At 52.6% G+C, this 16,016-nt stretch overlaps 1 long non-coding RNA gene across 1 annotated transcript; it reads left to right on the top strand.

Moving 5' to 3' along the window:
- The first annotated feature begins 13,000 nt into the window (after positions 1 to 13,000).
- On the top strand, positions 13,001 to 15,583 carry LOC149122500 (uncharacterized). The gene is made up of 3 exons (XR_016218833.1): positions 13,001 to 13,162; positions 13,304 to 13,479; positions 15,356 to 15,583. It is a non-coding gene; the product is annotated as an uncharacterized LOC149122500 (long non-coding RNA).
- The last annotated feature ends 433 nt before the right edge of the window (positions 15,584 to 16,016 follow it).

Raw genomic sequence — 16,016 nt, 5'->3', positions numbered from 1 at the left:
CCCACGTGGTGAGAGGGAACCGAGGAGAGAGGGAAGTGTGTGTGTCCGGCACTGGCTGTCGCAGATGTTTGGGAGACAGAACCAGTGTATAGAACATTTTCTCTCTCTCTCTCTCTCTCTCTGTTTCTGCCTTTTGAATAAAATGAAAATAAATGAAAATCCATTTTAAGGGTACTTTCCTGAAACGATGACAGAAGATTTTAGTTGTTCAGCTGGCAAAATAAAATTTATTCGCAGCCTGTTGCATTTTCCATTATTTCCCCAACAACTTAATTCCCAAACTATGAAATTGAAAGTCAGGGACCTTTAGGCTGTAAGGTCTTCCAAGTCCTTTCTGGCTTGTCACCCCCAGGTGCCGTGACTCAGGGCACACGTTCTTGGCAACATCCTCCCAGATGTTGGGCCCAGGTCTGCCTTGCAGAAGGAGAGCTGTCACTCAGAGAGGGCCTGCTGGTGACGCAGCCATAAAAGACTGCAAATATCTTGGGACAGGCATTTGGTGGAGAGACTACGACTGCCCTGGGAAGGCCCACAGCTCGTAGGAGAGTGCCTGGGTTTGAGTCTTGGCTCTGCTTCCCACCCCAGCTTCCTGCCAATGTGCAGTCGGGAGGCAGCAGGTGGTGGCTCAAGTCCTTGAGTCCCTGACATCCATGTGGGAAAAGTTGGAGGGAGTTCCAGCCTCCTGGCTTTGACCTGTTGCAACCCTAGCTGTTGTGGGTATTTGGGGAATGAGCCAGAAGATGGATGATCAATCTCTCACTCTCTCTCTCTCTCTCTTCCTCTCTCTCTCTTCCTCTCTCTCTTTCTCCCTCCCTCTCTCTCTTGCTCTGCCTTTCAAGTAGATGAAAATAAACATAGTAAACATTTTTTAAAAGAAGATTCCAGCTAGGACACCTGTGTTTCTTCTCGGAGTACTTGGGTTTGATATCCGGTTTCAGCTCCTGACTCCGACTCCCTGCTGATGTAGACCCAGGGAGGCAGGGACTCAAGTAGCTGGGTCCCTGCTGCCCACGTGGAAGACCCAGATGGAGTTCCTGGCTTGTAGTTTCAGTGTCACCCAGCCTGGGCTGTTGCGGGCAGCTACGGAGTGAGCCCGGGGATGGGAGCTTGCGCTCTCTCTCTCTCTCTCTCTCTCTTTCTCTGTCTGCCTTTCAAATAAATAGATAAAAATACAAAGTCTAATGAAGTGGAAATCTTATTTTGGAAAAAAAGGCTTAGAGTTAATATTTGTGGAAAGGGGGGAGAATCCCTTTTCCGTGTTTCTGTGTCACAACACAGGAACAACAGGCGGACGAGGGCTGCCAATCTGGCAGGCGTGGCAGGACTTGGAAGGAAAAGAACCGAAATGCGCAGGAGGACACTGGCTTCTAGTTGTTCAAACAGACGTGGCCCTGGAAGCTGGTGTAGCGAGGAAGACACGCAGCTGTTGAATAGATTGTGTGACGGCCCAGGAATGCAATTCCAAGTCTTTGATAGCCTCATGATTAGCAATAAGAACACAAATAGGGAAAGAGGAGGAGGAGTCTGGTTCCTTGGCTTGTGGCTTGAACCGGTGAAGGAATCAGCTCCTCAAAATAGTGCTATCTGGTGACAGGGTTTTAAGAAATGTTGATGTTGGCAACGTGGATTGCTCTATTTAGAACATGTTTTTCAGCTACGGTGGTCCGTTAGAACACCAAGAACAGTCAGCATCAAAGGAAAAACCCAGCTATAAAAAACAATCGGGTTAGAGCCTGCGTGAAATCCACAGCCCCGCAGCGTGAATTCAGGGGGATTTGTGCATCCTGAGCTTTTCGTGGGCTGGAGGCTTGAGGAGGGCGGCTGGCCCTGAGCAGAAGCTCTGGTTTCCATAACCCGTGATCCCCGACCCCCGCTGTGCGTCAGCCTCTCCCTCCTTCCCTTCAGCTTACAAGCTGGTGTTGTGGGGACCCACGTGCTCAGACACCCCCATCCTAAACACAGCGTCCCTCTGAGCCGGTGCCCTTCCTGCTGTGACCCACGCCCCACCCTGGTAGAAGGGCCACGTGAGCCACAGGACGCTGTGTGGAGCCTGTCTCAGATGCACGGCCAGCCGTCGCGCCAGCATAGTTACGTCCCATGCAATCCACAGAACACGCTGATACCAAAAAAATGTATTCGCCGTTCATCTGAAGTTCACTTTCAGATGAGTTCAAACGTCCTGCGCCCCCCGCGGGCGTGGCTTTGGCTTGCTGGATCTGGCAGCCCTGCTCCTTCCTCCTCCTCACTTTCTGCTCTGCCCGATTCTGGCTTTCACAACCTCCCCTCCGCCGATTCCGCTCTCCCGCATTGCCCAGGACCTCGCGAGGGTCCAGTCCAAAGGGCCTGTTTGTAGATGGGGCAGCAGGGGCCAGGACCTGCGCTGGCGCCCCAGTCACGTGAGGCTGTCTTCACCCTCGTCTCCCGTGGCGCTCACACTGCTACTCCCCCCTCTAACAACTCCGTCCCCACTTGCCGAGCTGGCCCCCACTCCCCTCCCCCGCTAAGCCACGCCTCCTGTGTCTGCTGCCCACCCCCCAGGGCCTGCCCAGCCCCTATGGCCTCCTCACCCATTGCACTGGCCACAGCGCCCCACAGCGCCCTTGCTCAGCGGTCAGAGGAGAGAGCAGGTGGCAAAGGGGTCCGCGCTCCGGGTGCTCCAGGACCGCCTGTGAATGATGGAAGCCGCATGGAGTCAGGCCCCGCCCCGCCCCCCCAGCCTCTTCTCTGAGTCCCCTTAGCACGCATTCACTTCACAATAGGTGCACTGACGTTTTTGCCTCTTCTTCTATGTTTTTTTTGTAGAGATTTATTTATTTATTTAAAAGAGTTACACACACACACACACACACACACACACATGGGGGGGGGGCTCTTCCATCCACTGGTTCACTCCCAATTGGCCGCAATGGCTGGAGCTGCACCAATCTGAAGTCAGGAGCCAAGAGCTTCTTCCAGGTCTCCCACGCAGGTGCAGGGGCCCAAGCACTCGGGCCTTCTTCCACGGCTTTCCCAGGCCACAGCTGGGAGCTGGATCAGAAGTGGAGCAGCCGGGATTTGAACCAGAGCTCATATGGGATGCCGGCTCTGCAGGCGGCAGCTTTACCTGCTACGCCACAGCCTTTGCCATCTTTTAATGGTCGTTATTTCCACACATACCCTCTGAGTGGGAGCTCTCTGAGCCCTCCTCCGTCGGGCTGTGCCCAGCTGGATGGCAGGGACTGACCTGCCCCACAGGGACATGTGGCTGTAAGGACTGATGAGCTGGACACCATCGTCTCAACTGTTGTGGAAAAGGCATCAATGAATTCAGGATCCTTTAGTAATAAAAAGCCCGAGCAGTTCAGTATAGAAGGAGAGAAACTCCTCACATAACAAAGGGCCTTCAGGAAAACCCACATCTGACATCCCAACCAGTGGGGGAGGTCAGAAACGGTCCCACTGGAATCTGACGCGAGGCCAGGACGCGCGCTCCGGCTGCTTCTCTTCACCCAGCACTAGAAGCGCCAGCGAGAGCAGGCAGACTAGAAAAAGAAATGAAAGCTTCCAAACTGGACAGAAAGTAATAAAATGACCCCTGTTCACAGAGGACATGGTCCTACTGCTGAAAACCCCAAAGATCACACACACACACACACACACACACTCACACGCACACACAGACACACACACGTATACACACAGACACCCTTACACAGACAGATACACAGACATACATATACACAGACACACACACATACATACACACAGAGACACACACAGACACAAACATACACACATAGACACACATATACACACACAGACACCCATACACAGACACATATACACACAGATACACACAGACACATACAGACATATGCTCACATGCCCACACAGACACACACACACACACATAGACACATATACACATGCACACATACAAACAGATACACATACACACATGTATATACAGACACACACATATGCACACAGAGACATACATACACACACATACAGAGAGACACACTAATACACATACACACACGCACGCGGAGATATACACACATACACAGACACACACACATGCATACACACAGATACACATGCATGAGCTTGTATATAAACACATACACACAGAGACACACAGAGACACACACACCAAGCTATCAAAACTAGTAAATGAATTCAATAACGTTGCAGGATATGAAATCAACAGCAAAAAGCAGTGGCATTTTAATACACAGACAAGGGACAGACACGACCCAGCAGTCTTGCTCCAACACAGACCTGGAAGAAACGTAGTCTGTGCCTCTCAAAGACAATAACCACGCCCCCATGGTCACCACAGCCTCACGCGCAACAGGGAAATGACCTGAGTGTCCTTGGACCAGGGAACAGTACAGAATATTCCTCAGCCTACAGAAGAAGAGCCTGCCCTTTGCCACAACGCAGATGAGCCTGGGGGTGTTATACAAGTGAAGGGAGCTGCAGACAGAAATAGAAACACTGCACACTCTCTCTTCAAAAAGTTCACAGAAATGGGTATGATGAAGAATACGCATGCCCCCAAACAAGGCTACCTTCTAATCCCCTGTTCCATGACCCCGCTGGAGTATCTGCTCCAATGAGGTACCAGGGATGAGCCTGCTGTTGGGAACCGTTCTCTGTGGAAGGGGCAGGCAGCATCCTGCCAATGACAGAAATTGGGATTTTTGCTCTCCAAATGACACTGTTACAAAAATAAAAAGGCAATCCACAAACTGGGAGGAAATATTTGCAAAACGGACATTGAAAAAAGATTTGTATCTAAAAAACATAAAGAACTCAATGAGAAGACAAGGAATTCAATTAAAAGATAGGCAAAGATTCTTCTAAACATTTGAGAATTTAGTCATTTTTAATTTATTTGAGAGTCCGAGAGACACAAAGAGAAAGAGAGTGAGAGCGCGAGCTTCCATATGCTGGTTTACTCTCCAAATGCCTGAAACAGCCAGGGTTGAGCCAATCTAAAGCCAAGAGCCTGGAACTCCTAGGGCTCCCATGTCAGTGGCAGGGACTCAGCACTTGAACTATCAGCTCTTGAAGATGGGCAGACTGGCGGAGAGAAGTTCACCAAGGAAAATCTACAGCCGGCAAGAAAGTGCCCGAGAAGACGCTCGGGCAGACGCAGCTGAAACCACGAAGGGACGCCAGCGCAACCTTCTAGAACAGACCAAGCTGAGAAGCCGCACCGCACAGCAACGTCTTCTAGTCTGTGTCGAGAACGGGAGGAGAGGCGCCAACAGCTCCAAACAGAAAGCAAAGGTAAAGAAACAGGAAGGGTGCCCGCTCGGCCCCGCTGGTTCATGCCGTGTCGACGTGTTGAAATGCTGCACGCACCCGTGAGGACGTGCAGGTGTGACGTTGTCGGGCATCGCCTAAACACTCCATTACAATACGGCGCCTGGCGGATGTTCGAGGGGCGTGTCTGCGGCTGCCAGGTTAAGCTAGGTAAGATCAGACCACCGGCAGGGATTTTAGGTCCGCTTTAGTTCTGGACACGTGGACAGTGCGTGATCCCCATACTTTACTTAAGGTGTCCCTGTGCGTGCTCCACCCATGCCTGCTCCCTTTTCTCTGATTGGCTCCCCTACTGCGCATGTCCTTCGTAAGCTTTATAAGCCTGCACACTTCCTCAATAAATCGGTTCCTGCTTCGACAGAACTCTGGGTGCTTGTGGTGTGTTCATCACCCGTCGACCTTAACCTTCCCGTTCACCTTGTTGGGGAGTGTCTGTACTGGTCCCTGCTGGTCAGGGGCCAGCCTCGGTCTTGAGACCCCGACATGACGTGTTCATCAGACTTTTTTAAAGAAAATAAATAAAGAGACCGACACTATCAAGCATTGTTAAGGGCGCTGTAAGCAGCTGGAACTTTCACACACGGTGAGCCGGGTTTATAGAAGGATTTAATTTAAGCATGAGGGAGAGGAGAGAAAGCAAATTTCAAGATAGCACTTTGGAAAATTGTCAGCTGCTTCAATAGTTACACATAGACCAGCCACTGCAACTCTCAGTATCGACCCAAGGGAAATGTGAACAGGCATCCACACAAGCACTTGAACCTGGATATTTATAGCAGCTTTACTTGTGAGAGCCCTGTGGTTGGCTGGAAAAAAAGCACAACCATCCCCCCTATCCCTTGCCCACCCCCACCCGCCCTGCCCCGCAAGGAAGTCCACATGCTAATCCTTGGAGTGTGAGAACGTTGCCTTATACAACAAAGGGACTATGTAGACATGAATTAAGACATTTGCAAGGGAGGCTACCCAGGTGCTGTGCAGGGAGGGGTAGGAGGAGCCAGCCTCAGAGGGTGCACTGGAGGCAAACCATTGCTTTGAGGCTGCCACAAGCCAAACACTGCTGGCAGCTTCTAGAGGCTGGGAGAGGCAAGGGGCAGAGTCTAGATTCTCCCCTGGAGCCTTCGGAAGGGGCCAGTCCTGCCAGGGTTGGGACGTCCTCCGTCTGATACTCATTTGGTGCTTTGGAGCCCCAGGGAAAGCGCACGTTCATGTTATCTGAGGCCAGCGGTGATGCTTGGTGCTGCGTGTTCATTGAAGCAGCAACAGGGAAACCGATACAAACCTCAACTCGAAAAGTGCTCAAGCACCCACCAAGAAGTGAGTGGCTGAACAAATCACAGTGCCTCCAGATAAAGGCACACAAGGTGACCACAGAGGAACGGACACTGGGCTGTGAAGGGATCCCAGAACCATAACGTTGAGTGAAAGCCACGGAGCATAAAGGAGCAACTACCGGATGATTATTTTTATGGAAACCCTGGCGGGTGTCTTTTAGAGTACTGTGGCAGAAAGCAGGTGGGTAGAGGCCTGGAGGTGGGGCTGGGTGTGGCGTTCACCGACATCTACCACTGCACACATCAGCCACCTGCAGGGCCTATGGGCCTGGTGCAGCTGCTTCAAGGAGGCCCCCGGGGTGGCCAGGGCTGCAGACTTGTCTCAAGGCTTGGCCGGCAAAGGGTGAGCCTCCAAGGCCCCGTGGTTGTCGGTAGGTTCCCCACAGGTCAGCTGGGGGCCCAGAGCTTCTGATTCTTCCTGGCTGTGGGCAGGAGCCCCGCCCCCAGCTCTGTGCCACGTGGATGGCTCCCACAACCATGGCATGAATCATCAGAGCCAGCCAGGACCAGGGTCTACTCACAAGCAGAAATGACCGACCGTGGGGCACAAGCACACGAGTGATTTCCATCATCTGTGTGGGATTCTGTTGGCTCCAAGCAAGTCGCAGGTCCCATCCGCATACAGGGGGCCCACGAGGACGTAGGGACCAGCAGGGGCCATGGCACATGAGGCTGGTACAGGTGTGTCCCTATACTCGGTGGTGCTGATGGGTATGGGTGTAGCCGTGTGCACAGACTCTTCAAACAGTACATGTTGAAAACGGACAGCCTTGGTACCACAGTGACACCTCAATAAAGACGTAAAAAGCTAACAAAAAACTCAACCAGAAAAGCAAAGACCCAAATCCAGTCAAGACAGAGGAAAGGGGCCTGGCCTTAATAGATGTGACAACTTGGCCTAAATGACCATAATTAAGAGCGTGACACCACATCGGGACAGGCGGAGTGGTGGGGCACATTAAAGAACCCTGCGGCAGGGCCGGCGCTGTGGCATGGCAGGTTAAGCTGCCACCTGCAACGCCTGCCTACCATGGCAGAGCGCCAGTTCACGCCCTCGGTGCTTCGTTTCCGACCCAGCTCCCTGCTAATGCACCTGGGAAAAACAGCAGAGGACGGCCCAGGTGTTTGGGCCCCTGCCACCCACGTGGGAGACCTGGGAGAAGATCCTGGCTCTTTGCTTTAGCCTTGTCCAGCCCCTGCTGTTGCAGCCATCTGGGGAGTGAACCAGTGGATGGAAGATAACTGTGTGTGTGTCCCTCTCTTTATAACTCTGATCTTCAAATAAATAATTCAGTCTTTAAAAAAATAAATAAAAACCCAGCAACAGACCCACACATGTGAGGAAGCGCAATGGACAGCCGCGGGATTCCTGATCAGCAGAGCCACTCAGGTGTCCCCATGGAAAACACAAAATCAGACAACTTCTCCCTCCGACGGGCACAAAATGAACCTCCAGTGAGCAGACAGGGAAAGGTTTCATGAGCAGACTTCAGAGCTTCACAGAGAAAATACATAAGCATCTTTTGCCTTCATGTAGGGAAGACATTTTTGAACAACACATAAAAGGTATGAGCCATAAAATAAAAGGGCCAGCAACTTGCCAGGGAATCGCCATCTGCTCACTGAAAACCTCTATTAAATGAAAAGCTAGGGGAGGGGAGAAATGATAAATGAAGGATTTGTTTCCACCTTACCTAAAACGCTCCACAGAACTGGGGAGAAAAGTAGAAACCCAATAGGAAAATATGCACATGATAGAAACAGTAGTGTCCCAGAGAGAAAATCCCAAACTCTGTATATTTGTGAAAAGAGTCGCAATTTTACCCATAAGCAGAGACATGTGAATTAGAAAGCGATTGAGCATTCGCACGCCCTCTCACTGGACGCATTGAAATGTTGACCGCACCAGCCACTGGCGAGGAGGTGGGAAAATGTGAATTCCTTCACGCCCAGGTGGAGTCCAACTGGTAAAAGCCACTCTGGAAGAACAATTTGGCAACAGCTAGCAAAGCTGAAGGCACGCATGGCTAATGTTTCTGCTAGATACATGCCAGGGTCCTAGAGACACACGGTTGCAACAAGAAGCAAAATATGTTTATTTTAGCAGTGCTTATAATACTAAAAATGGTAAAAAACCAAATTGTTCACCAAGAAAAAAGCAGACAGACTGCGATATATTCATCCAGTAGGACACCACACAGCAATTTGAAGGCGTGGACTAAAACCGCACATTGCAATATGGGCAAGTCTCAAAAGCATGAGGGAGAGGAGAGAAAGCAAATTTCAAGATAGCACAATGAACGGAATAATTATATTAATGTAAAAGCATGCAAAGCAATGCTCAAGGCTGTAATGCAAACGTAAGTAGCCACACTGTGTTTACACAATGGCTGTGACTTTCCTCTGAAAGACATTGGAAATGATGTTAAATCAGGGAAAAGTTAATCGTGGGATTCAACTGCATCAGGCAAGCTTTGTTTATTGTATGTGATGCAGCTTGGGGTTTGATTCGGACTAGAATTTGCCTGAGTCCAGTTCCTGGTTGCACAGCTTAGAAGCAGCGTGACCTTGGGCGAGTGACTCAGCGTCCCCCAGCTCCTCATCTACGCATTAGGGGTTAGAGCCACGCCGCTTTCCAGTCTGAGACGGGGTCTGCAGCCACGGCCAGCACCTGCTAAGTCCCAGGAGCATCACTGATTGCTCCTTTAAAAACATCCACCTGCGTGCATCAGCCATTTTCCACTACCGCACTGCAATGCCAAGGCTGAGTACCAAGCCCAGAGGTGTGCTCGGCTCGGAGCTGCGGAGACTGGAAGTCCAAGCAGCCGGGCCCCAGGGCCTGCAGTTTTGAAGCTCCTACGAATCCTGCTTCCCAGGGGTTGTGCCGTGGGTGTGCAGATGCTTCCCAGTGTGCTGGGCACCAGCTGGCCACCTGCCAAGGTGGGCAGGGAAAGTTTCGTACCATCCTCGCCACTCCTCTGTAAGTCCGAGATTTCCTTAAACAATTTGTAAGTTGTTTCGGGAAAGATCTTCCATGTGCTGGTTCACTAGCTTCTTCTAGGTCTCCCACATGGGTAGAGGGGCCGAAGCACTCAAGTCATCTTCCACTGCTTTCCCAGGTTCATTCGCAGGGAGCTGGATTGGATCAGATGCACCAGACAAGACCAACGCTGCCCCCTGACAGCCCCAGTCCAGCGAGATCCTGCCTGTCCCTGCCCTGGAGGCCACAGCAGCCTAATGAGGGCAGGGACGAGGGAGAGACACACAGGTGGGAAACGGAGACCGAGCCAATCACCACACTCCTTCCACTCTGCAGCTGCAAGCTGGAGCAGACAGGGCTGTGGGAGGGCAGAGGTTTCAATACCACAGGAAGCTTGGAGTTTTGACCCAGTGGGAAGGAAATCCTTAATGAACCAGGAGAGGGAGGGGTCAGCCACAGGACCAAAGGTGCGGAGTGCCCAGGTGGGGATGGAGCCAGGCCACACCAAGCGGGAGGACTTGCTTTGCAGGAGCAGGGCCTGCAGCCGGGACGGGGGTGTGAACGCCAAGCGTCCCAGCTGCCTGCGTCCTCTCGTCCACTCGGCTCTGTGTGGTTTGCCTCTGGCCACGTTTGCTTGCTTGGGGATGGGGCAGAAGGGGCAGAGAGCTGGACCAGCCTAAAGTTAGGGTTTGCTGGGCAAGTCTGTTGGGGGAAGACAGACACGCATAAGGGGCCCTTATCCTGAAGGACCCTGGACTCTAACCTGGTTAGGGAGGCAGTGAAGGCAGGAAGGGGATGGGACGTGACGAGTTCAGGGCCAACGTGGTAAAGGTCCTGATGAGTGAAGAATTATGGGAGCCGCTGTGACCAGAAGCAGCCGTCACAGGCAGCCAGAACGTGCAATCGACCAGTCTCCTAACCCCGCTCAGTGCGCTCAGCAAACCACTAGAGCCACGCCCCCAGGCCTCAGGCTTCAGCCGGGTCCCACCGTCCTGTGGACTGCTGCTCTGGGGCTTGGGTGCTGTTGACAAACTCAGAGTTCTCAGACCTCCAGAGGCCGGGACGGATGCGGGGTGGGGTGGGGGATGTTCTCTCTCCCTAGTGTCCGTGACGGAGTTTTGGGAGACGCGAAGTATTCCGACTCCCTGAGGTGGGGTCCAGGAAATCGTGAGGAGTCTCACCGCCACAGACACTGCAGCAGGCCACGGACCATCCTTACAGCTCGAAGCTGTCGTTGTTGTCTTACAGATTTATTTATTTGAAATTGCGAGTCACAGAGAGAGAGACAGAGAGAGGTCTTCCAGTCGCCAGTTCACTCTCCAGATGGCCACATCGGCCAGAGCTGGAATAAGCCGGAACCAGGAGCTTCTCCCAGGTCTCCCACATGGGTGGCAGGGGTCCCAATACTCAGGGTATCTTTGCAGCTTTCCCCAAGCCATTATCAGGAAGCTGGATAGGAAGCACAGCAACTGGGACTTGAACCTGCGCCCATGTGGGTTGTCAGCATTGCACGCAGCGGCTTGACCTGCTGCACCACAGTGCCAGCCCCCTCGAATTTATTGCTTTGACTACAGAAGCCGAAGTAATTATGAGGGTGCTTCAAACATTTCATGAAAAATGAAATTTAAAATATAGGTTGATTTTGGTGCAAAACATTTTTGGAATCCATGCGTAGTTCTTTTCACAGCATGCATGTTCCATGCAGTTTTTGAAGAGCTTCTTACCCCCTGTGATCTGGACCGGTCCGGGCCAGGTGGAACCTGCTGACCTGTGGGTGGTGCTGCTGCGGCCGAGGGCACGCAGTGGGCAGCCTTTGTTCTCTCCCAGCTCCATCTCTCAGACCGAATCCCCCCAGCTAAACCTCCCTGGGGGATGCGGCCTTGGCTCTAACAGGAGTGGTTTTCACAGAGACAGATTTATTCCCCGACTCTAATTAGAGAGGGGCCGCGCAGCAGTGAGCGGAAGCCCACCCATGCTGGCTCACAAGAACTGCTTGTGCGCTTTCCCAGAACTCTGAGAGCGGGTTGTTACAGGCATACCTCATTTGAAAGTAAATTATGTGGACTTGCCATTACATCACATTAAAAGCAAAGGTAATAAATAGTCACAGCTCCCAGGTGTTAATCACTGGTCTGTCTGTAGTGAGTACCCTCCCGGGGTTAGGTTCCCCCACTGTCTCTACAGGGTGGAAACATTATAGAAGGGAGTGCATCCCTTCCCACAGGGTCTTCACTGCGGTCATTCAAAAAGGCCATGGAAATCAGCGGGCACTAACACCGGTACCCCAAGCCCCACCTCCCAGAGAGCTGGTTGAGAAACAGGTGGCAGCACACCGCTAGGTTGTTCCGGCCCCCCGGGGGTCTGCGTCGTCCCCCTCCCCCTCTGCCTGGACTCACTTGTAGGGCACCTTGGCCAGAGGGTCTCGTTCAGACGGCCATGCAAGGGATCTGGCAGGGGCTGGTGGAGGGGGGCTGTTTTCCCAACTCTGTCTGGCTTCCTTTTGCCCGGGAACAAAACTGGTTCTGAGCTCCGCAGCCCGTCGGTAAGTAAATAGGGCTCTGTGATGTGAGTTCCAGCGGAAATAGGAAAACTTACGGGTCTGGCTTGCATACAGAGAACGCTTGGAGACTCAGGTGCTCCTTCCTCCCTTCCTGCCGCAACAGGACCTGGTGTGTTCGCTGCCCTCCCGCCTCCCCTGGAGAGCAGTCAGCACCTGCTGCTTCCTTGGCTCTGATGGGGGTTAAGCTTGCTGCCTCTGGACGCTGCTTGCCGGTGGAGCCCTGTGTTTCTCTGTGCACAGGGGACACTGGCTGGCCTCCACAAGCCTCGTCTCAGGGCCCGTGTCCGGGGAACCCCTGTTTTGAGTTGGAATAACCCCCAGACCTGATTGCATTCAAAGCTGTATCATTTCATGGAGAGCAGAGCCTGGCAGGTTTAGGAAATTAGCGGGATTTCTGATCCTTCCCGAAAATAGGCAATGCTCTTCCCTATCCCAAAGCCTGACAGCGGATCAACCACACTGAAGATACACAGCACCTGGGCCCGGGACGCTGCAGAAATGGCTGTTTGCTGGTTTCCCTTTTCTCGCGCGTAGGTGCTAGGAGGTAGTCTTTCTTGAACCTGTATGTGTGCGGGGATCTGGGGACCCGGTTATATGTTTGTCAGGGGTGGGGACCGTGTGAGTGTTGTCTTGTAGATGCCTGTGCGCTTGAATGTGTGTGGAGTTAGACGTGGGCGTTCCTCTGTGCCTTTGTGTGCACGGATGCAATCGTGTGTGTGCACCAGGAAGCCTTATGACTTTTGCAAATCGAATGGAAATGTTTGGAGAACGTCACCAGCTTCTAAAAATAGAGGAAGTGAAATATTTCAAAGGAAGAATTTAAAAAAGAAACAACACCACCCAGACCTTTTCCTTTTCTGAGATTCTCTGTCCTTCCAAGCCGTTTGTGGCGTGGAAAAATATCAAGTGTGTGTTTTTCTGTCATGCTAAGGACTCTTGGCTGCATCCAGAGACAGGGCTCTGTCCCCCAGGGTAAGCCGAGGGGGAGGGCAGGCGGCGAGGGGAGGGCGAGGGTCCTGAACGGGGTGGGCTTGGGTCCTCGTCTCCCTTGTTTTCTTGAGCTGCTGCCGTCTGCCTCTGGAATGATTGGCGCACGGCCTGCTGTTCAAGCAGACGGCGCTCATCCCCAGCTGTGGCTGCACTGGCACGGAGGCCGGGGCCACACCCTCCTCCCTTCTGAGAACAGAGGACAGGAAGAAGACCTGAGCTCCTGTCACAGCGGAGTGGGAAGCTGAGGCTGGAAACAGGGGGAGTGCCTACTTCCTTCTGCACCGCGAAGCCTCTTCCAGGTGAGCCTCCTCCTACAGTTGTGTGCAGAAAATTATTATCCTTGTTTTGCAGGTGGGGAAAATGAGAAACAGCGTGTTGGAGACACCCAGGTCACACAGCTAGGAACTGCTGGCTGCAGGAGTCACACCCAGGAGCCCATGCTGTTACCCCGGAGGCTGCCGCAGTGCTGCCGGCTCCGTTTCAGGGCTCTCTGTGTCACTTTGGGGACATCTTATTACTCACATGCAGAGGATTAGGGCTGACATGGGTGAACACCAAGGGTTCCTGTCTACCAGGAGTACTTCCATATGTGTGTGTCCATTCGCGAACACCCACAATTGGAAGGATCTCGCCACCTGTCCTCATGGGTTTGGGGTTAGGAAATTTCTAGCAGGAAGGAAGCGAACGTTCCTCGGACCCCCAGTGTGCGACAGCCGCTCCTCCCCGACACAATCACCAGCAGTTCCCAAGCGTGACGTCTTGGCACAGGCGCAAGCCCTTGCTCTGCTGTGTCCCCTAGGGCTGTACGTCAGAGCCCCTCGACCCTGGGTTTGCCTCCTCGGACAGTGTTGTGTGGGCCCAAGGCAGCGCAGGGAGAGCAAATGTGTGGCCTGGCTCCCCGGCCCAGGTGGCTGCTCCTAGGGCTGGGAGCTGGGCACCGTTGGAAGGAGGAGGCAGGGAGCAGCAGGTGGAGAGGTGGGGGGGTCGCGATGTAGAGAGGAGTGGAAGACCGTGGCAGCCATGTGCCGGATGAGGTTATAGGGGGCAGAGCCCAGGAGTGAAGAGAGGAAAAGCAGACATTCACAGAGAAGTGAGGGCACCCTGAGATCCAGAGGAAGTGGCTGAGCCACCCCCCACCCCACCCAAGGCGTGCTTGCCTGGAGGCCAACTTTGAATACCACGATTTTCTAATTAACATTTCTTTCTATTATGCTGGAATTCAAAGTCAAGGTTATCTCATAGCACATCTTGTGTTGATTTGTGTCCTAAGATGCCGTTTGAGTGGGAGAAAAATGAGCAATGGCAGACAGACTTCACATCACATGAGCCTGTAGGCAGTGACTACATCCCGTATGCATTAATAGTTACAACCGAAAAAGGTTTCCGCTTGCCTTACTGCCCCCCAGCCTCGCTCGAGGCATTACTCAGATCTGGTGTGTCCTTTATGTGACTGCCATCCGTCACGTGTGTGGCAGTGAGGAATGAATGGACGCTCTAATCTTCCTATCTCTCCAGGGTGGGCAGTCTCGTGTGCCCTGTCACAGATCATCAACTGACAGCCAGAAATGTTGTGCTCCCTAGTCACGATCACACAGCCAGGACATGCTAGGGACACGCCACAAACAGAAATCATGACATCATGTTGCGGCAGTTCAGTGGACCGGACATCCCAACTGCTCGCACGACGAAGTGGCTACAAACTGCACACAACATAACTGCTGTTTCAACGCTGGGCTGCTACTAAGTAACCCAGCAAAGGCCAGGGACACCTGTGCTGTGAATGGTGTGCACAAGTTGGAGGTGAGGGTTGATCAGAGAACAAATGCAGATACAGGAGACCGAGCCCTGGGCCGCCAGCCGGGCTGGGAGTCAAAGGCAAGACTCTGAGCAGAAGCCAAGAACCTCCTTGAGGTGACCGAGGTCCCTGACCAGGGCTGACCCTAACTTTTCAGCAAAAACAAATGCAAGTTATCATCGGGGAAGACTCTTCATGTCAGCTCCCCCAGGATTTTCAGAGATTAAAAGCAACCAAATATGAGCCTAAAATCGGAGATGACTGGGGCTGGGGCTGTGGTGTAGTGGGTAAAGCCGCCACCTGCAGTGCCGGCATCCCATATGGGTGCCGGTTCGAGTCCCAGCTGTTCCACTTCTCATCCAGCTCTCTGCTATGGCCAGGGAAAGCAGCAGAAGATGGCCCAGGTCCTTGGCCCCTGCACCCGCATGGGAGACCAGGAAGAAGCTTCTAGCTCCTGACTTCAGGCCGGCCCAGCTCCGGCCATTGCAGCCATGTGAGGAGTGAACCAATGGGTGGAAGACACCTCTCTCTCTCTCTCTCTCTCTCTCTCTCTCTCTCTCTCTCCAGCTCTGCATTTCAAATAAATAAATCTTTTTAAAAAAAAAAAATGGAATAAGCATCTAATCAGAATCCCAGAAGGAGAGAAGAGGGCGAATGGAAGAGAGACAATGTTACAGGAGAATTTTCCAGATTGAGCGGAGACTTGAATCCACAGATAAAGGACGCAGCACACACATATCAAGTTGAATAAACACAAGCAGTGCACCGCTGGGCACATTCCAGGAACACTGACGACCAGAGTTAGGAGCGGAACCCTCACCCGCGAAGTCTGACATTGAGACTTCCCAGTAGCGAGAGAGGAGGCAGAAAGCAGGGCAATCAGATCTAGAAACAGCTCTGTCCCAGAAGCCGTTCCTCCCGAAACAGAGCAGAATGCAGACGCGCGAGAGCACTGAGAGCAAGGCCGTGGGCCGTGGATAATGGAGTTAAAAGACAAGTTGGTTTTGGCATAAAAATGTTACATCCGCGCATACCAAGGGT

The sequence above is a fragment of the Oryctolagus cuniculus genome, chromosome 13, assembly GCF_051225735.1.
Source record: "Oryctolagus cuniculus isolate XC-2025 breed Fujian yellow rabbit chromosome 13, ASM5122573v1, whole genome shotgun sequence".
NCBI classification, from domain to species: Eukaryota; Metazoa; Chordata; class Mammalia; order Lagomorpha; family Leporidae; genus Oryctolagus; species Oryctolagus cuniculus.
This window is presented reverse-complemented; position numbering and strand designations above follow the sequence as displayed.